The sequence below is a fragment of the Apodemus sylvaticus genome, chromosome X, assembly GCF_947179515.1.
Source record: "Apodemus sylvaticus chromosome X, mApoSyl1.1, whole genome shotgun sequence".
Taxonomy (NCBI): Eukaryota; Metazoa; Chordata; class Mammalia; order Rodentia; family Muridae; genus Apodemus; species Apodemus sylvaticus.
Window position 1 is genome coordinate 32,631,673 of NC_067495.1, and position 26,207 is coordinate 32,657,879.

The 26,207-nt window shown below is 39.4% G+C and overlaps 1 pseudogene; it reads right to left on the reverse strand.

Moving 5' to 3' along the window:
* Positions 1-14,358: 14,358 nt before the first annotated feature.
* Positions 14,359-26,122, reverse strand: LOC127674408 (heat shock protein HSP 90-beta-like; annotated as a pseudogene).
* Positions 26,123-26,207: the final 85 nt, after the last annotated feature.

The window sequence follows — 26,207 nt, forward strand, 5'->3', positions numbered from 1 at the left end:
GATCTCAAGCAATGCTGCAAAGAATTATTTGAAGTGGTTATCCTCATGTGCTTCCTTGTGTACTACTCAGTTACTGTGGCTTTTATCTCAGCCAGAGTCATATGCAAAGCTATGTAAGTCACTGCTCCGTATATCGGGGGAAATATAGGACATCACAAATTAGATGTATATGAAGTATGTACAAGAAATAGAGCGGAGCCATGCTGCTGCAGAAGGTAGAAAGGGCATCACAATACTTTAGCTTGCAAATGTTTTGTCATTTATTGTAGAGCATAAGCCTACATCTATTATTTATCATATTGTTAGCTAATGCTTATTATTTTTGTTTCTGCAATAAACTCTTGGGCAGCAGTGAGCCCAAGGGAATATTCACTAAAAAATTAAACACTGAGTTTTTACCTCTAAAGAACATTGATGTCAGGTTTCTGACTTGCAGAAAGCATTTATGGATATTTATTACCTGCCACAGAGGCAGTGCAGGTATCAGTAACCACATGGAGAACAGAAGACATGTAGATGCTGAAAAAATACTGCTGTCTACTTCAAAAAGCACTTTGTTACTATACAAAGCCTGTTTGGAGATGATTTGCCATACACATCTGCAGATGGCATGTTCTGGCCACCCCTGACATTTGTGGGCCTGGGGCAAGAGGACAAAGGAAAGCCCATATTCCATTAGGTTTAAATATTTACAAGTTATGAATCAAGATAGCAGGCTGTTAAATAAAATATGCCTGTACTCTTACCTGAACAAAAATACCTTCATTATGATAAAAATGTATGTTGCTATGGTTTTTATAGGGAATTGGCAAAAACTCAAAGATGACTGAACTTAAATATACTTGAGTGTCTGGATGGGTTGGCAAAGTCTAGACATGTAATGCAAGTTAAATAATATGTGACTCATGAATAACTATGGATTTATTCCATAAAATTCATGTTGCTGAATGTGTAGCACAGTGATAGAGCAATGCACTTAGAATGAATTGTGGTCTTTTGTTTTTGTTTATTTTGTTGTTTTTTTTCAAGTCAGGGTTTCTTTGTGTAGCTCTGGCTATCCTGGAACTCACTCAGTAGACCAGGCTGGCCTCGAACTCAGAAATCTGCCTGCCTCTGCCTCCCAAGTACTGGGATTAAAGGCATGCGCCACCACCACCCGGCATGAATTGAGGTCTTACATTCAATCTTCAATATTCAAACCAACCAAAACACGGACAAAAATTTTCCTTCATTTCATTAAAGGTATTAATTTTATTTCTGTACTCAAGATCTTTATGTGCTGTATGTTGCTTCTGCCTGTGATCCCAGCTTCTTAAGAGGTTTAAGGGAAATTCATTGCCACTGCATTCATAATGGCTAAGACGTGGAAACAACCTAAATGTCCTTCAGCTGATAAAGGATAATGAAAAAGTGGTACATATCCACAACAGAATTATTTCAAGCTGCAAAAAAGAATTAAATGACAAAATTTACAGATATACTGACAGATTTAAAAGCTTTCATACTGAATGTGGTAACCCAGACCCAGAGTTTTTAAATGTTCTCTCTCTCTCAATCTCTCTCTCTCTCTCTCTCTCTCTCTCTCTCTCTCTCTCTCTCTCTCTATCTCTATCTCTATCTTTCTTTCTCCCTCTCCCTCTCTCTCCCTCTCCCTCTCTCTCTCTCTCTCTCTCTCTCTCTCTCTCTCTCTCTCTCTCTCTCTCTCTCTCTCTCTCTCTCTCTCTCCCCTAGCTCTGAGTATTTAGGTGAGAATATATTAACCTAGATTATCATCAGAAACCAGAAAATTAGATAGTGACTACACTAGATGGGAGAAGTTTTAGAGGGCAAAAAAGACTTGGGTGCTATGAGGAGGGAAAAGGGAAAACCTTGGGCCATTAACTGGGAAGCAAGGGAGAGGGAGGGAGGAGGAATAAATAACACTAAGGATGTTTTTAAAAGCCATAGTGAAACATATTGTTTAATGTTTACTTAAAACATAATTATATGTGTATTTAAATGGAGTCATGCCTCACTTGGTGATATCCTTTCTCCCGGAGCCATAAACTAACAACAACAACAAAAAAAATCAGTGCCAGGCATGGAAAACCATTTTTGAGTTGTTGATCATGGGGATCCAAGAGACCCCCCAAACAATATAGGTCATTTCCATTGCCCATGCTGTCTCTCTTGTGGCTCTTGTAATAGCCTGAGTCATATGCAAAGGTTATGTAGGCTATCTCTTGGTGTAACAGCAGGGAAGGGGAACATCATACATCAGTTGTATAGGACATATATACAGGTAATGCATAGATAGAGAATGTGTGGGGAGGGAGATTCTATAGAAGGAAATGGTAGGATAGAGATGCTATGTAGGGGCAAATGGGAAAAATTGGTCTTTTTAAACTGTGGAAGGAGGGAAAGGCTCGATTGTTGAGGGCACTATACACTGCAGGACTTGGAGGAACTGAGCTGGAACTGACCTGGTAGCTTCCTCCCTGAGAACTAGCTCTAATAGTATCAGAAGGTGCTGTGCCAGCTGCCAAGGGAGAAAAGCAATTAGTAGTCCTACCCAACTCTAAATCCTACCACAACAATGGCCATCCATACCAGATATCTCCAGTGATGTAATACTGGCACATTTATTTGGGGAGTAACCAATAGCTGTCTAATTGTACTTAAGGCCTGCTTACTAACAACTTGTGGTTGGAGAAGTCGTAGACCCTAGAAGAGAACCTATTACTGCCATTTTCCAAAACCAAAATAATTTCTAACTATATTCTAAATACTATCTTTTTACCCACAGATAACTGTAGCACTTCCCATCAAAGATGCTTCTTTCTGTAACAGATAAATACTATTACAGAGACCCACAACTGGTCAAAATGTAGAAATAAGTGGCCATGGGGTGGCAAATTCTAACTGATAGATCTACAATTCAACCACTACACCTAAGGTTCAGGGAAAAAAAAATAACAGAAGACAGGCCAGACAGATTGTGAGATACAGAGGACCAGACTGTCCTACCCACAGATGAAGAGGTATAGGTAATCAGTGGCTGTTGAGAGAGTGAGAATCAGTTTTCTCCAGGGACAATCAACCTAATATGTTATGCAATCGCAGATAGTCAGGGTTAAAAATGTGTTTCTCTGGACAATAATAAATGGAACCATTAGTCAGTAAGTTGTATACACACATATCAATAATAATTCTTGAAGATGTAATGGATGTGAGAGGGAATAAGGGAGTGTGGAAGGAGTTGGTTAGAGGAGAAGGAAGCATAAAGTAATGGAAATAGGCAGAGTCTCCTTGGAGAGTCACCATTTAGCAGTGCAGTGGCAGGAATCAAAGCAGGTGGCCCTGGAACCTCTAGAGTTTGTTGATATTCAGTGCTGTGACTGTGGATTTTTTATTTTATTTGATATTTTCTTTATTTACATTTCCAATGCTATCCCCTTTCTGGTTTCCCCCTGATAACTCCCTATGCCATCTCCCCCTTCCCCTGCTTGCCAACTCACCTATTCCTGCTTACCTGTTCTGGTATCCCCTATATTGGGGAATAGAGCTTTCTCAGGGCTAAGGGTTTCTCTTCCCTTTGATATCCAATAATTGGGAATGCCTAGACCCTGCTGACAAGGCTTTTTGCATAGATTTCCTGTTGCAGAAATGGGGTAGTCTGATTTCTATCAGTCTCACATTGCTCAGCCACTCCTGGTCACCCGTGAATCAGAACAAAAAACCCTGGATGTGAAGAAAGGAAAATGTAGCCAAGGATCCAGGTTTGGATGAGAACATTCGGGGGGGGGGTGCATGTTAAAATTAAGGGACGTGGCTGTGGGCATTTCACTGGAGGAAGGAGAATGTCTCAACTTTGCTTGGAGGGCATTGTGCACACATGTGATGATGCTGGAGAATTATAAAAGTCTATTCTTTGTGGGATTTCTTAACAGTGCTGTGACTATGGACTCATCTTAAGAGGAGGGTCAATACCTGGACCATGTTCAGCTGACTTTTTTACAGAGATTAGATGCTAGAGAATTCCAGCTGTGTGGCTTTTCCCTTGCTCCTCCTCATGGTTCCTGAGAAAACCACCCGGCAAGTGTATGAGCATTGTGTAAATGAGTGTCATGTCTCAGAGAAAACTGAGATCCTCAGGGGATCCTTTGTCTATTCTTCATGATTCTACTTACTGGAGGTGTAAGTCTTCTTTCATATTTCATTCCATAAGAATTCCAGGAACTCAGAGTTGTATAATACTGTTATCCCAATCATTCAGTCCCATTTGCACCCTTGTGCTTTGATTGACCTGTGATCAGAAGTATTGAAACTCAAGTTATGATAATTAATGCACATTAATACTTATTCATGTTAATTAATACACATCAGCTAAAATTAAAAAATCCTATGAAAACAAAGATGGTAATTTTTTAACCACATATTGTTTCTCCATAATTGATTTTGCAACAATCTATTGTAAATAAATCATCTCCAGATTTTCCAAATACTCATGCAATTGATTTTCTATATAAGAATTAATACCAGGGAAAATTATAATTTACTGAACTCTGCTTGTCAGTGATGATGTCAACATTCTATTTATATCGCTTTTGTGTCGTCATATCAATAATAAATGATTTTCATTATAATTTTAATGTTATCTTAGTTAGGGTTTCCATTGCTCTGAAGAGGCACCGTGATCAAGGCAACTCTTATAGAGACAACATTTAATTGGAGCTAGCTTACAGTTTCAGAGGTTCAGTCCATTATCATCATGGCAGGAAGCATGGTAGTGTCCAGTGAAGTGGAAACTTAAGGGTTCTTTAGAAAGTTGGTTGGATGGTGTTTTGTTGGATCAGACTCCTACAGGAACATTTAGCTGAAGCAGACACAGGTGGAAGGATGTTCTGCCAAAGCAAGCTCATGAAAGGAACATATGGTGAAGGATTCTTGGCTAACAACACACACGCATTGGTCTGCCTTACATTGCGTACTTGAGCTGCATTTGTTGGGACTCCATAGAAAGAAATGCACCAAAAAATGTCTGGTGGTGTGCTGCAGTTTCTTGCTGCTTCTACAGTCTTGGGCTGATTGGCAGAGTGATGTCAGCTGAGGCAGACACATGTGCTGAGAGGCAAGACATGTGCTAAGGCAAGACCTGTGAAGGATATGTGATGTTTGAAGGGGGTATAAAAGGACTGGACAGACAGTGTGAGGCTGAGCTAGGATTGCTTATAGAGCTAGCTGTGCAAGGCTTGTTGGTCTCGAGTCTGCTGACCTTCACTGAAAGAGGTACAGCCTTTCTCACTTCTCTAGGCATTCATCCCTGGTCCCTCCTAGTGACTCGAGTCAAGGCAGAGGTCTGGCTGTATCTGCTAGATCATGTCACCACTGTTGTTATCTCAGCTTTCTGGAACTGGACTGCTGGTGTATCCTTGAAGCATTTGCAAGTATATCGAGCTGCAGCTGCTAACCAACGAACTGAACTGCCAATTTTCAGACAACACAGATGAGAGTTGCTCCAAACAACCATTTATTTCTAAACAGGTACACTTCCTCTTTCTTTTCCAATACCTCTGGTGGGTGGTAGGCTGAAAGAGAGGTTAAAGTGTTTAAGAACCATCGTTAAAAGTAGGTTTTGAAAAAATTTAAGTTACAGTCCAGGCAGACATGGTGCTGGAGAAGGGGCTGAGTGTTCTGTATCTCGATACAACTGTAGCCAGTAGAGACACTCTGGCCAAATTTGAGTATATATATGAGACCTTCAAGTCCACCCCCACAATGACACATCCCCTGCACAAAGACCACACCAACTCCAATAAGGACATGCCTCCTAATATTACTCCCTTTGGTCCAAGCATTCAATAACGAGTTTATAGTGGTTAAACCTATTCAAACCATCACATTCGACTTCCTGGCCCTCATAGGCTTGTTCAAACACAGAAGTCTATGAGGCCACACCTAACCATAGCATAATGAAAAATACATTTAGTCCAATTTAAAAGTCCCCATAGTCTATAGCAGCCTAACAATGTTAAAAGTCCAAAGTTCAAAGTCTCTTCTGAGAGTCATGCAGTCACTTAACTGTAATTGCCTATAAAATCAAAATAAAAAGCTGATCATTTAGTTCCAACATCACAGGATATATGTTACCATTCTGCAATGTCATAGTGAGGAAATACTGGACCAAAGTAATACCAAAAACCAGCCGGTCAATCTTCAAACTCCATGTCTCTATGTCAGATGTCAAGATGATCACCAACTTCTTTCATCCTTGTTGACTGCTGTTGGCAGATCTGGCATTCAGCAGCAACAAAACTTCATTCTCTCGTACTGGTTCCATTCCTTGTTAGCAGCTTTCTTTGGGAGGTACCCCATGGCTCTGGCATCTCTAATATCTTGGGGTCTTCAGACAACTGCAACTTCATAACTTCTTGTTCCAATGTCTAGCATCCATATGTGATCTTCTGGAATCCTCCAAAGGGATTGGGTTACTTCTCCAGCTCTGCCCTCTGTAGCTCAGGTTGATCCACTCCACTGCTGCTGTTGTTCTTGGTGATCATCCCATGGCACTGGCATCTCCAATATGCTGGGGTTTTCTGCTGCAACTAGGCTTCTCCAAAAGCCATTCATAGGCTCTCTTCATGGTGCCAAGCCTCAACTTCTTTGCATGGCCCCTTCAGTCCTGAGCTGTCAACTGCAACTGAGGCTACACCTTCACCAATGGCCTTTCCTGCCCTCTTTCAGCCTAGCCTCAGTAGATCTCTGTGACCCCCTTCATGCCTTTAAAACCAGTATCACCTATGAGAGTCTTACACATTATCAAGTCCAGCTGCCAGCACTGAAGTCTATCTTTGGAACACAGCTTCTTTATGCTTTCAGAAAACACTTCCCAGAAGATCTCACCTCAGTGATGCTAGTCTTTTCTTAATCTCTGCCAGTTTTTTAGCTCCAGCTAACCAGAATTAATTGTTCCAGTAACCACTTCTACTCTTGACCCTAAAACCAGAGTCACATGACTGAAGTTGCCAAGTTCTACTGCTTGTTGGGATGCAACATTCCCCCTCCCCCGCCCCTGTTTGATTACATCATCACCAACTTTCTGTTTTCAATGATTTCCTTCACTGTCTAAGCTTGGTGACCTAGAACTTATTCTATAGACTGATTTTGAACTCTGAGCTCTGCATACCTCTGTCTCCTAAATTCTGGTATTAAAGGTGTGGACCACCATGCCTGGACCTAAGCTTTTCTCTAGGCTGGCCTTGAACTCAGAGATCTTCTTGTCTTTGTCTCCTAGGATTAAAGTTGTGTACTACCATTCCTGGACCTAAGCTTTTCCTGGCCACTACTCTTCCTCAAGATTCAGATCCAAAGCCTATGTCTTCCATATTCAAGGTCTGGATGATAGGTGGGTCCTCCATTTCTGTATTGTAGTTCATTCCAGATTAGAAGTCCAAATGAAAACAATAACAAGGTGATAATAACACCTAGATAGAACTATCTCTTGTTCACCTGCAAAAGCATGAACAATAAGCTAAGTTGGGTTGGATCTTGCCCTGAGGCCACCACTCCCTTTATCTGCTTATCTCCTTGAATATAGGATTCAGCTCCATTCTACTTCATGATGTCCATTTACTCTTTGAACCATACATTTTCTATTTTTGCTTTCTAAGCTTGCTACCCTTGATCAAAAGTCTCTTTGTGAGAGTAAATGAGGACAAAGTCTATGTTGGGCTTTTTTTGAGACTTCCTTCGTCAATGCAATTAATCTGAATCTCTTCACATTAGCCTCAAGCAGACTCTTGCATGATGGCTGCAACAAATCTCATTTCCACTGGGGGTGGGAATACTGTAAATATAGTACTCATGTATGGAATTCTCAAAACAGTTAAAAATTAAATTACAGAGAAGAGCCTAAAGGAGGAAGGTCAGTAGTTTGAGATTAACCTGGTGACTTAGTAAGCTCTTATAATTAAAACAAGAAGGTCTGGGAATGGTTCTTAGTAGTGGAACACTTGCCTAGCACATGTGAGGTAGTGGCTTCACCCTCCAGGACCACTTTAAAAAGAATTTTAACTTAATTTCCATTTTCATAATAAAAGCCTAAAAGATTAAAACAGCAAAATCCATTAATATTAAAAATAAATAAAATTTGAATATATATTCACACAAATACATAAAAAATTTAAAATTGAAGTTATAAATGTTATGATTTCATAAATGATAATTTTAAATATTTAGACATATCAATTGAAATTAAAAGATGAAATATAAATTATAGTTGATGAATATCATGAAATTTTATAGTCAAAATGAAATAAAAATGAAAATTGAATTTTCTAATCCAGGTGCCTATAATTCCAGGATTTAGGAGGCTGGAGAAACAGAGGCAGGAGGATCAACAGTTCAGGACTATCCTCAACTTCATATTGAATATGAAACCAGACTGGCCTATATGAGGCTCTGCTTTAAAAGAGAAAAAAAAAGAAAGAAGGAAAGAAAAGGAGAGAGGAAGGAAAGAAGGAAGGAAGGAAGGAAGGAAGGAAGGAAGGAAGGAAGGAAAGAAGGAAATTGTCAAGCATGGTGGCACATATCTGTAATCCTAGTGTTTAAAATTTTGAGGCTGGAGTGAGAATTTAGGACCAATCTCCGAGGGAAAGGAAGAAGAAAGAAGAAAATCACACAAAACAAAGCAAGAATATAAGAAGAGACTTAGTCACAATTTTAGGATTCAATGCTAATCTAGTTTCCAATTCACCTGTTTTATAGCCAGATTGGGATGCAAATGCATGCATAATCATATACAAATAAATATATATATGTATAAACATATGAATTTAAGAGTAATTTGAATTCCTTATCATGTTGAATTTTGTAAATGTATAGGAAATCATTTGTTCCCCCAGAACTCAGGAGATGAGCAAAAAGAAAAGAAGTGTGTACAAGAGTAATAGGAAACACTTGCTTACATACCCATCTATATATACATTTATACATCTATTGCATGCTTGCTGTCTATGGGCATTTCCCCAGTTAACTTTTTTTCCTTTTTTTTATTAGATATTTTCTTTATTTACATTTCAAATGTTATCCCCTTTCCTGGTTTCATCTCTGAAAACCCCCTATCCCATCCCCCCTCCCCATGTTCACCAACCCACCCACTCCTGCCTCCCCACTCTTGCATTCCCCTACACTGGGGGCATCAAAGCCTTCACAGAACTAATGGCCTCTCCTCTCATTGATGGCCAACGAGGCCATCCTCTGCTACATATGGGACTGGAGCCATGGGTCCCTCCATGTGTACTCTTTGGTTGGTGGCTTAGTCCCTGGGAGCTCTGAGGGTCTGGTTAGTTCATATCGTTGTTCCTCCTATGGGGATGCAAACCTGTTCTGCTCCTTCAGTCATTTCTCTAGCTCCTCCGTTGGGGACCGTGTGCTCAGACCATTGGTTGGCTGAATATCTACTTCTGTATTGGTCAGGCTCTGGCAGAGCCTCTCAGGAGACAGCTATATCAGGCTCCTGTCAGCAAGCACTTGTTGGCATCCACAATAGTGTCTGTGTTTGGTAACTGTATATGGGATGGATCCCCAGGTGGGGCTGTCTCTGGATGGCCTTTCCTTCTCTGTTCCATACTTTGTCTCTGTATCTCCTCCCATGCATATTTTGATCGCCCCTCTAAGAAAGACTGAAGCATCCACACTTTGGTCTTCCTTCTTCTAGACCTTCATGTGGTCTGTGAATTGTATCTTGGATATTCCAACCTTTGGGCTAATATCCACTTATCAGTGAGTACATACTATGTGTGTTCTTTTGTGATTGGGTTACCTCACTCAGGATCATATTTTATAGTTCCACCCATTTGCCTATGAATTTCATGAAGTCATTAATTTTAATAGCTGGGTAGTACTCCATTGTGTAAATGTACCACATTTTCTGTATCCATTTCTCTGTTGAGGGACATCTGGGTTCTTTCCAGCTTCTGGCATAAATAAGGCTGTTATGAACATAGTGGAGCATGTGTCCTTATTACATGTTGGAGCATCTTCTTCCCAAGAGGGGGGTATAGCTGGGTCCTCAGGTCCAATTTTCTGAGGAACCTCCACACCGATTTCCAGAGAGGTTGTACCAGATTGCAATTCCACCAGCAAATTAGGAGTGTTCCTCTTTCTCCACATCATCATTAGCATCTGCTGTCTCCTGACTTTTTGATCTTAGCCATTCTGACTGGTGTGAGGTGGAATCTCAGGGTTAGTTTGATTTACATTTCCATGATGACTAAGGATGTTGAACATTTCTTTAGGTGCTTCTCAGCCCTTTGAGTTTCCACAGTGGAGAATTCTCTGTTTAGCTCTTTTCCCCGTTTTTAAATAGGTTTATTTGGCTCTCTGGAGTCTACCTTCTTGTGTTCTTTGTATATATTGGATATTAGCCCTCTATCAGATGTAGGGTTCTCACCAGTTAACTTGTCTTTTGTTTTTATAAACCTCTCTGTTGCATATTTTCTGTCCTCTAAAATTGTTTCTGTTTCTGATTTGCTATTAGTGGTTGAGTGTGTTTAATTTTTCCTTCTAGAACATCAGGAAAAAGTTCAAGAAAATATTAATATTTTTGAAACAATCTCACATACTAAAACTGAATGCAAACTCACTGTCCTTGAATTATTAATCTTGTTGCCTCTACCTTCAATGTCCTGAAATTAAGGTACATCCAACTGTGCCTGATATTTGTGATGCTAGAAATGGACCTGGAGTTTTATACATGGTAGTTAAGTACTCTACCAATAGGGCTACATTTCCAGACCAAGGCATTAATCTTTGAATCATTTAGGGAGTTGGCTTGCATTCTGTCTGTACTGAGACTTGGATTTTGAGTAGCAGAGCTGCCCATGGGTTTTAAAATGCTTTTACTCTTTAGGTGTGTCTATAATCCACAGTATTCTCGGATGGCGTACTCATTGCCCATGTCTTAAGGATATTTACATATGACTTTACAGAACATTTATTTCTACTTTGTTCTTACAGCTGAATGTACTCCAGGAGTTTCTTGTTGTTGTATAAAAACTGAAGCAATGGCTGCTGGTGGGTTGGCTCCTTCACAAGGGAAGGAAGTTCAGAGTTACCTTACACCAATTTTATATTAGTGTTATCAGATGCTTTGAATATCAGTTTGTTCCAAATATAGTTTGATATTTTCATCTAGTTAGTTCACAGTTCTAAATAAAGCTTTCAGAGGTTCATGCTGTTAAAGGTGTAACATCTGCCTTTCTATAGTAAATTCATTTGAAATACATCAGTATTTGGAGATAAATGACTTACTGGGGAGGGGGTAATAGCTAAAATCTAAGTTTTGGTGTAGCACAACATCAGAACTAAGACATTGCTCTTAGTAAAATTGTGAAGTCTATGGAACTGAGCTGTATTTGGTATTAGCCAAGGTACCCACACAATTCATGGTTAATTGTAAAAAGAAAACAAGCAATAATAATATTATTCCAATCAAAACAGGAGTTGTAGTTGTCAAAAATTACAAGTGTCTTTAAATATACAATGTTAGAGTCGCTTAAATGCAAATTCTATGACAAAACTGCTTTTGAAACCTGGTGCAGTGGCACATTTCAGTATATTTCTAGCTGAGGCAGCGGGTTGCAAGTTCCAGGCCAGCTTGTTCATACAAAACAAAACAGAAAACTAATGCGAAATAAAGGTCTTATTTTTTGTTTGGTTTAATATTCATTTTGTAATTTTTGAGGGGTCTGGGGAAGGGGCATGAAGTTGGGTGGGGGAAGATCTGGGAGGAGCTGGGGGACTGGAAAACATGATCAAAACACACTGTGTGGAAAAGTGTTTTAAATAATAAAAATTACTTAGTGTGTCAGTGTGTGCATCATCAAATATTTGAGCCTTGAAGAACTACTTTGTTAATCACTTTATGTGTCCAACATTGGCACTACTGTCTTAAGATTACCATTGTGGCAAAGGAACACCATGACCAAAAAGCTAGCGGGGAGGACAGGGTTTATTCAACTTATACTTCCACATTACTTTTCATCACTGAAGGAAGTCTGGACAGGAATTCACTCAGGGCAGTAATCTGGAGGCAGATGATTCAGAGGCCATGGAAATGGGGTGCTTTCTTATAGATCCCAGGACTACCATCCCAGGGATAGCAGCACCCACAATGTGCCTTCCCCACCCTGCACTGATCACTAATTGAGAAAATATTTTACAGCTGGATCTCATGGTGGCATTTCCTCACCTGAGGCTCTTCCTCCCCGTTGTCTCTAGCTTGTGTCAAGTTAACTAGGTAGGCTTTTTAAATTTTGCAACTTTTAGTTTTTGATTCCTCAAAAGCATTTAGAGTTTCTCCATTAATTAATTATTTAATTAATTAATTACCTTTCCATCTTAGATCACAGGTTCTCCTCTTTCCTCTCCTCCCAATCCTTCCCTCTCCGCTTCCCTCCTCCCTCCCTTTTCTCTTTCTCCTTAGAGAAGGGAATACCTCTCATGGATGTCAACTTGCCTTGGCATAATAAGTTGCAGTAGCCCTACACTGAGAAATGTTTAATCAGTATTCATTGGAAGCTCATGTGAAAATTTTAGAAAAGTGAGATCACTGCAAACAAAATTTGCAAACAGGAAGACACTGAGATTTATTTCTTGAAAACAACAGGGGAACTGAAATTAAATGATGAGAGTCAAAATAATGTGTAAGATTTAATTTTGCAATTCTAGAATTGAATGTTGGACTATCTTTTGATGAAGTTCCTATTTTTAATTGGCTAGATGTATACTTTGTACCAAAATAGAATGACTTTGAGAGTAGTTACAATTTTGCAGTATGAAATTCACACAAACCATTTAAGAAGGATCAAAAATAGAGGCAACTTATTTTAAAATTTTTGTCACATTTAAAGTATTTGTTAAAGAAAAATACTACTAATAGAAGAAAAATGCCACTATTTGAAAAACTATTTGAGCTTATATATCTATATATTTCAACAAAACATAACTTGAAGTATCCTCTAGGTATAGAATTTGTACCATATTAGCTAAAGATAAGTTTTTATTAACATGTGTCTTACCTATCTATCTATGGCTAGTTTTCATTCAACAAGGGTGCCAAGATTGTTCAGAGAGATAAAGAACTATCTGTTTAAAAAATAGTGTACGGAAAATTAGGTATCCTAGCCCCAAACTATGAACTTAGCCTTAATAAATCACAACATAGACAAAAAGTAACTCAAAATAAAGATGTAAATCTAAGAGCTAAAGCTATACTCTTAACAAAGGCACACAGGTGAAAACACACATGACCTTGAATTGGGAATGGGTCTCTTAGACATGATATTAAAACCACACATAACCAAAGAAGGAAATTGATAAATTGTACTTTGTGAAAATTGAAAAACTTAAAAATATTTATAGGTATGCCCATGCCTTGGCACAGGCATGGGGGGAACTGGACAACACCTGGTAATCAGTTCTTTCTTTCTACCATATGGATACTAGGAATCAGATTCAGGTTCTCAGACTTGGTGGTAGGTCCCTTTATCCACTGAGCTATTTCTCTGGCCAGAATAATGATGATGATAATGATGATGATGATGATGATGATATACTTTTGTACATCAAAAAATGTTATCCAGAAAGTGAAATACGGCTCAGTTGGTAAAGTACTTATCTGGCAAATATGAGGTACTGAGTTCTATCCTCAACAGCCATATAAAAAATCAGGTTTGGTGTAAAACTTGTAATCCCAGTGCTGGAGAGATAGAAATATGCAGATTATTTCTGGGGCTTTTTGGTCAGCCAGCATAGCCTACCTACTTCCTTAGTTCCAGGCCAGTGAAACCCTATCTTAAAAAAACAATAGTCAATGGTGCCTGAAAAATAATCTCCGAGGTTGTCTCTGGCTTCCACATGCATATGCACGTATGTGTACCCACATCCACACACAGACCAACACACAATGGACTAATCTATAGCTCCTCAGAGTCATGAAAGGCACTTTGCATTTTAGGGAAAGGTAAACAAAACAAATAATAATGCACATCCCCCAGCCCTGGTTTTGGTGAAGGAGACTGTTCTACTTTAAGACACTGAGGACAGGAGAGAAGAAAATAACCCACAGGCATCAGCAGAGAGCCAAGTGGGTCAGGGTCAACCAAGGCTGCCTGCTGGAGAGTCAAAGAGAAAAACACGCACAGGGCATAGGCTTCCGAGTGGGAACTTTGCTTCCATGTGAAAGGATAGTGTCTGCACCACACAAAAGTGGTAGAATCAGTGGGGCTCGGCTCCTCTGCTATCACTTCATTTTTCATTAGTGTTGAGGCCTAGTATGATCATGTAGTAGATGTAGATAAAGTGGATCTGAAGATTCTAGAAGCCAAGGGAGAGCAAAGTGGTTTGCAATTGTAACACTACCAGGTTCTGACAGTCTTGCCATTTTGTCAGCCTCAGCCATTTGCTGTAGGCTTTCTATAATGGGGTGGTCTGGGCAGATCTCTGCATGCTTTCTGGCCATCATGTAGCTCATTGAAGAGTTGTCTTGGAGTACTTGGGCCTTCATTATATGCTCCATGATGGCTGTCCCTCCATAAGTGCCTTTAACAATGCAGCACAGTGAAGAGACAAAGTTATTGGAGATTGTCATCTTCTCAGCTTTCTTATCCAAGATCTTCATGAGCTTTCAGAGAGTCTCAAAATTTCTCTTGTTCTCCTCCATGTTCTTTTTCTCATCTCTTCTAGCTCTTTGCCATCCACAGATACCTGGCTTTCCCCCATACAACTCCTTGACCTGATGCATACAGCACCTGAAAATAGGTTTAGGTATAAACACCATCTTAAAGTGCACTTCTTCATACACTCCCTGAAGGTAGAGTTGTCTACCCAGCCATTGCTTGCACTAGTGATATAGTAAATGGATTTCTGTGTCTCCATCATAGGAGATACATACTTTGACATGAAAGTCATCTCCCCTTCTAGAGTGAGTGAGAAGGGCATCACTGCCATTTAGTAGACTCTTCATGGATTCCAAGTTCAGGGTTCTTAGAGAACACCTCACAGAATTTCTCATAATTCTCTTTGTCTTCTATCAGCTTAGAGATGATCTTGAGTCCCTTCTTCACAACGTTTTTTGTGGATGACTTTCAAGGTTTGCTCTGCTGGAACATTTCCTAGGGGATGTTCATCCTTGGAACCAACCACATAACAGATGAAGTTGAGAGAACCTGTTATTAATTCACCACAGATGTCCATGATGAACATATGATGAGCACAGAGCTTGATGTTCCTTTTGATCTCAAAGAGGACAACAGGGACTTGCCAAAAGATGATGAACTATGCCATGAATTTCAATTGACCTTCTACAGAGAAGCGTTTGACTGCCAAGTGGTCTTCACAATCACTGGTGAGGTTCTTATAGAATTCACAATCAGGGCTTTGGTACAAATGGACTTGGTCTGGTTCAATTCTTTCTGAACAATGTATTTCCCTTTAATTTTCTTGTTTGTCTTTTTCTTTTTTGCCAGTATCATCCACCTTATCTGATCTTACAACTTTCTCTGGCACCAAAGAGGCAGAATGGGATCAAATACTGTCTTTTTTGTCAACTTGACAAAAGCTAAAGTTATCTGAAAAGAGGGAATCAAAATTGAGGAGATAACTCTCTCTCTCTCTCTCTCTCTCTCTCTCTCTCTCTCTCTCTCTCTCTCTCTCTCTAGTCCTGGCTGTCCTGGACCTTGCTATGTAAACCACGGTGGCATTGAACTCACGGAGATCTACCTGCCTCAGCCTACCCAGTATTAGGATTAAAGTCTAGCCTTACCACGGCTCACACATATGGGGCATTTTTTGTGCTTTTCATGATGTTTTCTATTTTTCCTTTTTCTTTTCTATATTCTTTGTTTACATTCCAAATGATTTCCCCTTTCCCGGTTCCCCTTTCCCCATACGTCCCATAAGCGCTTTTCCCTTTGCCTGTTCCCCAAAAAACCCCTTTCCACTTCTCTGTCCTGGTATGGGGCATTTTTAAAATTAGTGAGTAATATAGAAGGGTCCATCCAATTGCATGTGTTGTTATCCTGGGAAGATGGTCCTGGTATAAGTAAGCAGGTTGAGCAAGTCATGAGGAGCAAGCCAATTAGCAGCATTATCCTATGGCTTCTGTATCAGTTCTTGCCTCTAGGTTATTGCCCTGAGTTTCTGTCCTGAATTTCCTGAATGATGGATTACCAGATATAAGATGAAATAAGCCATTGACTCTGCAAGTTACTTTTGGTCATGATATTTTTATCACAGCAATTGAAATCCCAAGACAAACATCAAACCGCTGAATCCTAGAGATGTCTGCACCAGCCTGGAGGGTCTCTATGAAAGTTTCTGTGCCAGACCAAGCAATGGTTTCTACATTATCTATTTTTTTTCAAGCTTGCTTATGCCAATTCCTGTCTACACCAAAGTCAGGGTGCATTCCTGAGAGTTAAGGATGATGTCAATGTTCAGCTTTTTAACCCTGCTCAACGTGGACAGGCCTGTCATAGCAACTTTTGCCCAAGATATCAGAAGCATTAAAGATCAATTCCCAAAGGAACACTTCCTTGTTAGAACAGAAAGTATTCATGATAAGGGACATGTATTGAACAAGTTTTGTCTAGAAGGCAAAAGTCTCCATCTCCTCCTTATGCTATACATCTCTGGCATCTTGAGCGGGCAGCATTGAATATAGCACCAAGGCTGTTCAGGGGTAAAAACTTGGTTCACTAAGTTGGTCATGGGTAAAAAACCCTAAAAATTGACATCATCCCCAACTCTCAAAAGAGTAGGGCATGTATCATTTTTTTTCAGTGATATCGTCATTGATAAGCCGCTTTTGCTCCAGTAATGCTTGGGCAAGAAACTCAACGTGGTAGTTCATATGCAAAAAGATAACATGAAAATAAGAAGGCTTTTTGAGAAAGGTTTCAGCAGGAGATTGCAGGGGATTGGTGCTGATAATAGTGGGGAATGGGATTAAAATGACTAAAATTCGTTATAAATATGTATGACACTGTCAAATAATAAAAAAAATTTAAAGAATAATGAAAGCATATTTGTTTGGATCATTTCTATTTTGACATTGTACTGGAAGCCTTAGCTATTGTAAACGGCAAGGAAAAGAAATAGAAAGCCTGAAAATAGAAAAAAAGCAAGAAATAAAATTGTCTTTAAGAACAAATAAAATAATCATCTATGTAGAGAATACAAAAGATTCTGTCAAAAAGCTACTACAATAATTAAGTTAGTTTGCCATAATTTCACAATACAAGGTCAAAATAGAACTTTGTAGTGATGAATAATTGTAAATTGAAATAATATCATAGATAACATCATTGAAAACTATGAACTACATAGGTATAACTCTGACCAAGGAGGTAATGGAGTCTGCAGCTTGTTTCTATGGTCTTGTCCATGCCATCCAGCCCCATGGGACTGAGCCTGGGTATAGGGTACTACAGGAACCATTTCCTAGCTTCCAATAAATAGCTACCCCTATTCCTCTTGGCTCATCATATCCCTTTCATCTGACAATGATTACATCTCAGTTTGAGTCAGTGGTTGAAATTAGTGCCAGTGCATGTGGGATAGTGTGCAAGGTCTATGATCTGCACAGTGGCCACTTTATGGCCCTAAGAGTCCCCAGTGGAGGAGGAACTTGAATGAGCCTTTTCATCAGCATGGGTTTTGAGGCGGTCTTACTGAGGAGGCTAGAAGCATTTGAGCAAGCCTATATTGTGTGGCTGATGGCTGTTGTGGGCAGACAGGATATGCTTGGGCCATGTGATGTGGCAATATTAGGAGGTGTGACCTTATTGGGGAAAATATAGCCTTATTAGAGGTGGTTTGTCACTGTTGGGGTGGGCTTTGAGGCTCCTGTGCTCGGGCTCTGCCCAATGTGGAATGGAGCTTCCTCCTGACTGCCTGTGAAAGAGACTCTCTTTCTGGATTCCTTAGAATCAAGATGTAGAACTCTCAACTCCTCCAGTACCATGCCTGCCTGAACACTGTCATGCTTCCCACCTTGATGATAATGGACTGAAACTCTGAACCTGTAAGCCAACCTCAATTAAATGTTGTCATTTAGAAGAGTTGCCGTGGCCATGGCATCTCTTCACCTCCACCAGGTTTGCCAGCTAAGGCCATAAAGGTTCTCCTATGACAGTATCTGAGAGGCCTAGATTTCCTTCATGCAAATTGTATCAGTCACCAAGATCTGAGGTCAGAGAATCTTGAGATCGTGTGACAAGTGGTGAGACCTGAAAGCTAGCTAATTTTGGCCTAGCCAGAATCCTTATAGCTACCAGAGAGCATTGTTACATTCTAATATCACACTTCTGAAGTTTTGCAGTCTACATATATACCACCTGTGGACAAGTGGCATGTTGGTTGTATCTTTGCAGAGATGTTTCCTTGAGATCCTGTGTACTGTGGAAATTATGAAGCTGACTGGCTCTACAGTATTTTTTTTTTTGATACAGGGTCTCTCTCTCTATAGTTATGGATATCCTGGAACTCACTATGTAGATCAGGCTGACCTTGAACTCACAGAGATCCATTTGCCCCTGACACCTAAGTGCTGGGATCAAAAATATGCTACCCAGCCAAAATCTTTGATATTGTAGGACTGCCTCCAGAAGATGACTGTCTAAGATACTGCCAGGAGCCAGGAGCCTCTTCTGAGAGAGAGAGAGAGAGAGAGAGAGAGAGAGAGAGAGAGAGAGAGGCCTAGACCAGTGCAATTAGTGGTGTTGGACACAGAGGGGTCTGAAAATACAGCCAGATGTGCTGCAAATGCTGATTCTCTGTCTGTTTCTGTCTGTCTCTCTGTCTCTCTGTCTGTCTCTGTCTCTCTGTGTCTCTCTGTCTCTCTGTCTCTCTCTCTGCCTGCAGATGAGAATGTAGTTCTTAGTTACTTTGTCCAGCACCATGTCTGCCTGCTACCATGTTTCCCACCATGATGAAAATGTACTAACCCCTGATACTGTAAGCCAGCTCCAATTAAATGATTTCCTTCACAAGAGTTTCCGTGGTCATGGTATCTCTTCACAACAATAGAACAGTGACTAAGACATGCACTGACATCTCTCAGACCCTATAGCACTCTTGTGTACATAAGGAAGGAAGGAGGCAGTCCAGACGAGCAGTGGAGTGGCTTCTTTCCCCTACGGGACACTTGAATGGTGAGAACACCACAGAGAAAGTAATTTCTTTCTTCTTCTAAAACCATGGGGACTCTATTACAGAAAATTTAGTGGGAGGTAGTCAGCTTTTGCTTTATTTTGCTTTTTTTAGACTCAACATTTCAAGATTTTGATTAAAGGGTAGAAATGCCAGGAGCCCAAAAAAATCTTTGGGTCAATTTTGGCAGTTTCATGAAGAAAATTAATGAATGATTTTCCCCTCTAGACCAGTGGGTCTCAACCTCTCTAATAGTGCAACATTCATGTTGTGGTGAGCCCCAACATTTTATTTTAACAAGTATTTTAGTTACCACTTCATAATTTTGCTACTGTTATGAATCATAATGTAAGTATCTGTGTTTTCCCATGGTCTTAGGTGACTCCTGTGAAAAAGTTAGGCAACCCCCAAAGGGATTGGGACCAACAGGTTGAGAACTATGGTTTTAGAAATTGACCTCAAGGCCATTGTAAGTCTTTAATTCTTCTATTTCTCCAGACAGATAAGCCGGAAGGCAGGTTCCCTCGACCCTTTTGTAGTGATGTGTGGTGGTTTGAAAGAAAATGGCCCCCATAAGCTTATAGGGAGTGGCACTGTTTGAAAGACAGGAGGCTTCATTTGAATTACTCAAGTATCCATCTATGCATCTACCGGACCCTGCGTGTTGAGTTTTCTCAAAGTATAGAATACCATTTTTAAAGTTATTGCCATTTTCTGTATTTATTTATCTTTATTGAAAACAAAATTTTCATATAATATATTCTAATACCTGACTTCAAAGGAAAAATTAGTTTCTCTAATGCAGTCTTACATTTATATTATCCACACTTAAGGGAAGGCCCCATATCCAGTAGTAATTGGCTAATGCAAAACATACCATTTATTTATTTATTTATTTATTTATTTATTTATTTATTTATTTATTTTTATTTTCTATATTCTTTGTTCACATTCTGAATGCTTTTCCCTTTCCCGGTTCCCCCCTCCCCAACAGTCTCATAAGCCCTCTTTCCTCTGCTAATTTCCCAATCATCCCCCTCCCATTTCCCTGTCCTGGTACTCCCCTACAATGCTGGGTCAAATCTTTTCAGAACCAGGGCCCTCTCTCTCCCTCTTCTTGGGTATCGTTTGATATGGTAATTGTGTCTTGAGAATCCAGAGCTTCTGGGCTAATTAATATCCACTAATCAGTGATTGCATTCCATGTGTATTCTTTTGTGATTGGGTTACCTCACTTAGGATGATATTTTCCAGTTCCAATCATTTGCCTAAGAATTTCATGAATTCATTGTTTTTAATTGCTGAGTAGTATTCCATTGTGTAAATATACCACATTTTCTGTATCTATTCTTCCATTGAGGCACATCTGGATTATTTCCAGCTTCTGGCTATTATAAATAAGGCTGCTATGAACATAATGGAGCACGTGTCTTTATTGCATGCCGGGGAATCCTTTGGGTACATGCCCAGGAGAGGTATAGCAGGGTCCTCCAGAAGTGTCATGTCCAGTTTTCTGAGAAAACGCCAGACTGATTTCCAGAGTGGTTCTACCATCTTGCAATCCCACCAGCAGTGGAGGAGTGTTCCTCTTTCTCTGCATCCTCACCAACACCTGCTGTCTCCTGAGTTTTTAACCTTAGCCATTCTGACTGGTGTGAGGTGAAATCTCAGGGTTGTTTTGATTTGCATTTGCCTAATAACTAATGAGTTGAACATTTCTTAAGGTGCTTCTCAGCCATCTGAAATTCTTCAGGTGAAAATTCTTGGCTTAGCTCTGTACCCCATTTTTAATAGGGTTATTTGGTTCTCTGGGGTCTAACTTCTTGAGTTCTTTGTATATATTGGATATTAGCCCTCTGTCAGATTTAGGGTTGGAGAAGATCCTTTCCCAATCTGTTGGTTGTTGATTTGTCCTTTTGACAGTGTCCTTTGCCTTACAGAAACTTAGTAATTTTATGAGGTCCCACTTGTCAATTCTTGATCTTAGAACGTAAGCTATTGGTATTCTGTTCAGGAACTTTCCCCCTGTGCCCACGCCCTCAAGGGTCTTCCCCAGTTTCTTTTCTATAAGTTTCAGTGTGTCAGGTTTTATGTGGAGGTGCTTGAGCTACTTGGAGTTGAGCTTAGTACGAGGAGATAAGAATGAATTAATTCGAATTCTTCTGCATGCTGACCTCCAATTGAACCAGCACCATTTGTTGAAAAGGCTATCTTTTTTCCCACTGGATGTTTTTGGTTCCTTTGTCGAAGATCAAGTGACCATAGGTGTGTGGGTTCTTTTCTGGGTCTTCAGTCCTATTCCACTGATCCACTTGCCTGTCATTGTACCAACATCATGCAGTTTTTTTTTTTTATCACTATTGCTCTGTAGTAATGCTTGAGGTCCGGAATACTGATTCCCCCAGAAGTTCTTTTACTGTTGAGAATAGTTTTAGCTATCCTGGGTTTTTTGTTATTCCAAATGAATTTGAGAATTGCTCTTTCTAACTCTATGAAGAACTGAGTTGGGATTTTGATGCGGATTGTGTTGATTCTGTAGACTGCTTTTGGCAAGATGGTCATTTTAACTATATTAATCCTGCCAATCCATGAGCATGGCAGATTTTTCCATTTTCTGAGGTCTTCTTCGATTTCCTTCTTCAGAGACCTGAAGTTCTTGTCATATAGACCTTTCACTTGTTTAGTTAGAGTCACACCAAGATACTTTATGTTGTTTGTGGCTATTGTGAAGGGTGTCAATTCCCTAATTTCTTTCTCAGTCTGTTTATCCTTTGAGTATAGGAAGGTTACTGATTTGCTTGAGTTGATTTTATAACCAGTCACTTTGCTGAATTTGTTTATCAGCTGTAGGAGTTCGAGTTTTGCTGGGTATAGTAGTCTTGGCTGGCATTTGTGTTCTCTTAGAGTCTGCATGAGATCTGCCCTGGATCTCTCTGGTAAGAAGTCTGGTGTAATTCTCTGATAGGTCTTCCTTTATATGTTACACGGCCTTTTCTCTTACTGCCTTTAATATTCTTCCTTTGTTTAGTACATTTGGGGTTTTGATTTTTATGTGACAGGAGGTATTTCTGTTCTATTACAGTATGTTTAGAGTTCTGTAGGCTTCTTGTATATTCATGGGCATCTCTCTCTTTAGGTTAGGAAAGTTTTCTTCCATAATTTTATTGAAGATATTTGCTGGCCCTTTAAGTTGTAAATCTTCACTCTCATCTATGCCTATAATCCTTAGGTTTGGCTTTCTCATTGTGTCCTGGATTTCCTGGATGTTTTGGGTTACAAGCTTTTTGCATTTTGAATTTTCTTTAACTGTTGAGTCCATGGTTTCTATGGTATCTTCAGCGTCTGAGATTCTTTCTTCTATCTCTTGTATTCTGTTGTTGATATTTGCATCTATGTCCACTGATTTCTTCCCAAGGCTTTCTATCTCCAAAGTTGTCTCCCTTTGTGATTTCTTAGTTGTTTCTTATTCTGCTTTTCGATCCTGGATGGTTTTGTTTGTGTTTTCCTGTAATTCTTTAAGAGATTTTTTTTGTGTGTGTGTGTTTCCTCTTTCATGACTTCTGCCTGTTGACCCAAGTTCTCCTGTATTTCTTTAAGTGACTTTTGCGTTCCCTCCTTATTGGCTTCTATCTTTTGACCCATATTCTCCTGAATTTCTTTAAATGATTTTTGTGTTTCTCCTGTAAGGGCTTCTAACTTTTGATCTGTTTTCTCCTGAATTTCTTTAATTTCTTTTATATATATGTATATATTAAACATTAGCTTTTTTTGTTAGATAAAAGAATGTTGGGAAACATTTATTGGATATATACTGTGTGCCAGGTATTGTTTCATGTATTTTGAATATTTTGAGAAGTATAATCCTCTTAACACATCACTCTCAGTTTATGGATATGCAAAAATTGTTTGTGCTTGTGTTTATGGATATGCAAACAACAATCACAATAATTTGCTGAGCTCATCTGATTTTGATTCAGTGAGTTTGCTATTGAACCCAAGCAAATAAAATCCAGAGTGCAACTTTTGAGTAATTTGTACTAAGTAGATTTATTTTATCCATTACCATTTTGTGGAAACAACTACAAGGTCCAAGCAACAAAGAACATTTAGTATGCATATGTCTGCAATTTGGACAGAGTGGCCTTGCTGGGCTCAGTGAATCAACAACAGTTGTAAGTTGAGTTCAGGTTTGCCTCACATAGTTCTTATCCTCCTAAAATGACTAACTTAGTTGTGTCCTAGTCTCCTCATGGTAGTAACAGAAGCAAGAAAGACAGCCTCTGCTGAAACTAAGGCCCACCTCAATATGTTTATTATTTTCTACTCTAATTGTTCAAATAAAAATTAAGTAGGTAGCCAAGTGAAAGTTTATCTGGGTGTGGTGACATGAACTTAATTCTAGCCCTTGGATGGCTGATGTAGGAGACTCACAAGTTTGAGGTCAACTAAGGCTATATAGTAAGTTCCAAGCCAAGCTGAGAAACACAGCAAGAACACAGTGTCAATTAAAAACAAGCAAACACCAAAACAAACACTGACAGCCAACCATACAACAAACAAAACTCACATCTTTATTTATCTTGGCATTTTAATAATGGAGAAGGACTGTAGAGTCCAGCAGATCCTCCAATAGTCAGGTTTCATTAGAAAGGTCAAGAGCAAGAGGAGAGCCATTTCTATTCAGTTCAGTGACAAACATAACATCTGACAGAAGAACTGGGAGATCAAGCTTTGATCCAGTTGTTTAGGGTCTTATGGAGAGGAGAACAAAGATAGGAAGCATCTCTGAGGGGTAGAGAAATGGCAGAACCAAATGTCAGGACCAAAGAGGAACACACAGAGAGGAAGGCTTTGTCTCCTCTAGAGTGTCAGGGCCAGGTTCTGTGCTTCTTGGCATCCCTAACAGAAGTGTTGTCAAAATGTGTTCATGGATTATTTGTAGTTAAACCATAAAAGAAACAGTTACATTTTTACTATTGAAGATCCTCCAAAATTTTCCTCATTTAAACATCATTTCCTAAGGTTCTGCTTGGCTTGGTAGCAAACACACATGTTTGCCTTCTGATGAGTATTTGGGCCATTTAGTCTGGTTGCCCTGAGTTACTCCAGTGTAGTCCAGAAGAAGTTTGTTTTGCTGGGGCTTATCACTGATTGCAAAACTAACCCTGGCTAGTAAAAACTGGTAATTCTGCATCAGGTTTATAGTTTATGTATTTGTTGTTTGCAGTGCATGTGAGTGTGTGTGTGTGTGTGTGTGTGTGTGTGTGTGTGTGTATGAAAGAGAGGCAGTGAGAGAGAGGGAAGGAGGGAGAAAGAGAGAGACAGAGACAGAGACAGAGAGACAGAGAGATTCAGAGAGAGGAGATAATGCTCACTTTGAGCAGAGTTTCCACATAGAAAAGAAAGGCAAGATGTTGTCCATCCGGATTGTTGGGTTGTTCTGGCAGAACTTCTTCACATAATTCTCTTGGAAGTTTCTGCAGTGCTTCTTCCCCTTCCCATTTCTATAGAACTACAATAACTTACTGAGTTTTCATAGATGTGCCTTGAAGACATCACTGAAATGATTTCAGATTGTTCCTGCTGGGACAGCAGACTGTAGGAAAGGAGTTATATGGGTATGCACACTTAATATATAAAACACATGTTATTGGAAGGAAGAAAGCTAAAACTGCCAGAAATGTTACAATATACACTTTGACCAAACTTTCAGAAGCTTCCCTGGGTCATGGGAAGTAGTATTTATCATTTCTTTGTAGAGAAAACCCATTTAATGCAGTGTTATTCACAATAGTAAGACATATAAACAAACTAAATACATATTAGTTGATATAGAACATGTGTTACATACACAGCATGGAACATTATTCAGCAATTAAAAGGATAAAAATCCTGTCATTTGTAACACTACTTGTGAGCTTGGAGATTATTATTTTTAGTGAAATAATCCAGGCACAAGAAAAATACTGTGTTATTCCATACATATGTGAAATCTAAAAGGAAAAATCTAATTGCACAGAACTCTGGAGTAGAATAGTCATTATAGAGAAGGGGCAAGAAGGCAAGAAGGGTGATGAAGAAAGCTTGATCAATGACAAGTTTGCTATTAAAACTCTATACATCTATGCTGAGGTGTCTATTGATATTGTCATTGAGTCTTATTTAAGTGATTATATTGCTAAGATTTCATGGATACAGCTTCTTGTCACACACTATCTTGTAGCAGATCTGGTCATCTGGCCTTACAATCTTTCCATTCTCTCTTCCTTTATTTTACCTAGAGCCTTAGGTAATAAATACTCAAAGGTTAATATTTCTCTGTATTTTGATCCATTGTGGATTTCTGTGATGGTCTATATTTGCTACAAAAAATGAATAGTCACAAACAATTAATAGCAGCTAAGAGAACAAAAATCAATCTTTTCCAGCCCCCTGATAGATTATCCAGTCCCAAATGGTCAAACCTAAACACACAAACATGTGTGCAACACTAAATGTACTCAATAAGAATTATGAAAAGTAGGGGTGTCCTGGAAATTTTGAGATATGTAAGTGTGACTTCCACTTTTAGAAGCTGGAACAAAGAGGAATCACTGTCAAATTACATTTGAATCCTAGGCAAGATGCTAAAAGGTATAATTATTAGATGGATCAGGTTTAGCTGTGTGTATTATATGGTCAAAATAAGGGAAGTATAAGAATATGGAAGACGACTCTTTAGTGTCCTCTAGGTGGCTATTTCAAGATGAAGCTGATTATCTCCTTCCTAGTCACTAGTTGCCAGAAACTCACTGAAGTAGACAATGAAGGCAAGCTTTGTAATCTCTGTAAGAAGTGCATGGTCACAGAAGTAGCTGCTGATGCTCTGGGTAAAGAGTGGCTTATCCCATCTAAATATGTTGATAGGAACAACAGCCAGTTTCCCCATGAATAAAGGTGTCTTGACCCAAGACAGGGTCCACCTTCACTTGTATAAGGTGCATTCTGATATAGACTGGGGCAAACTGGAGAGG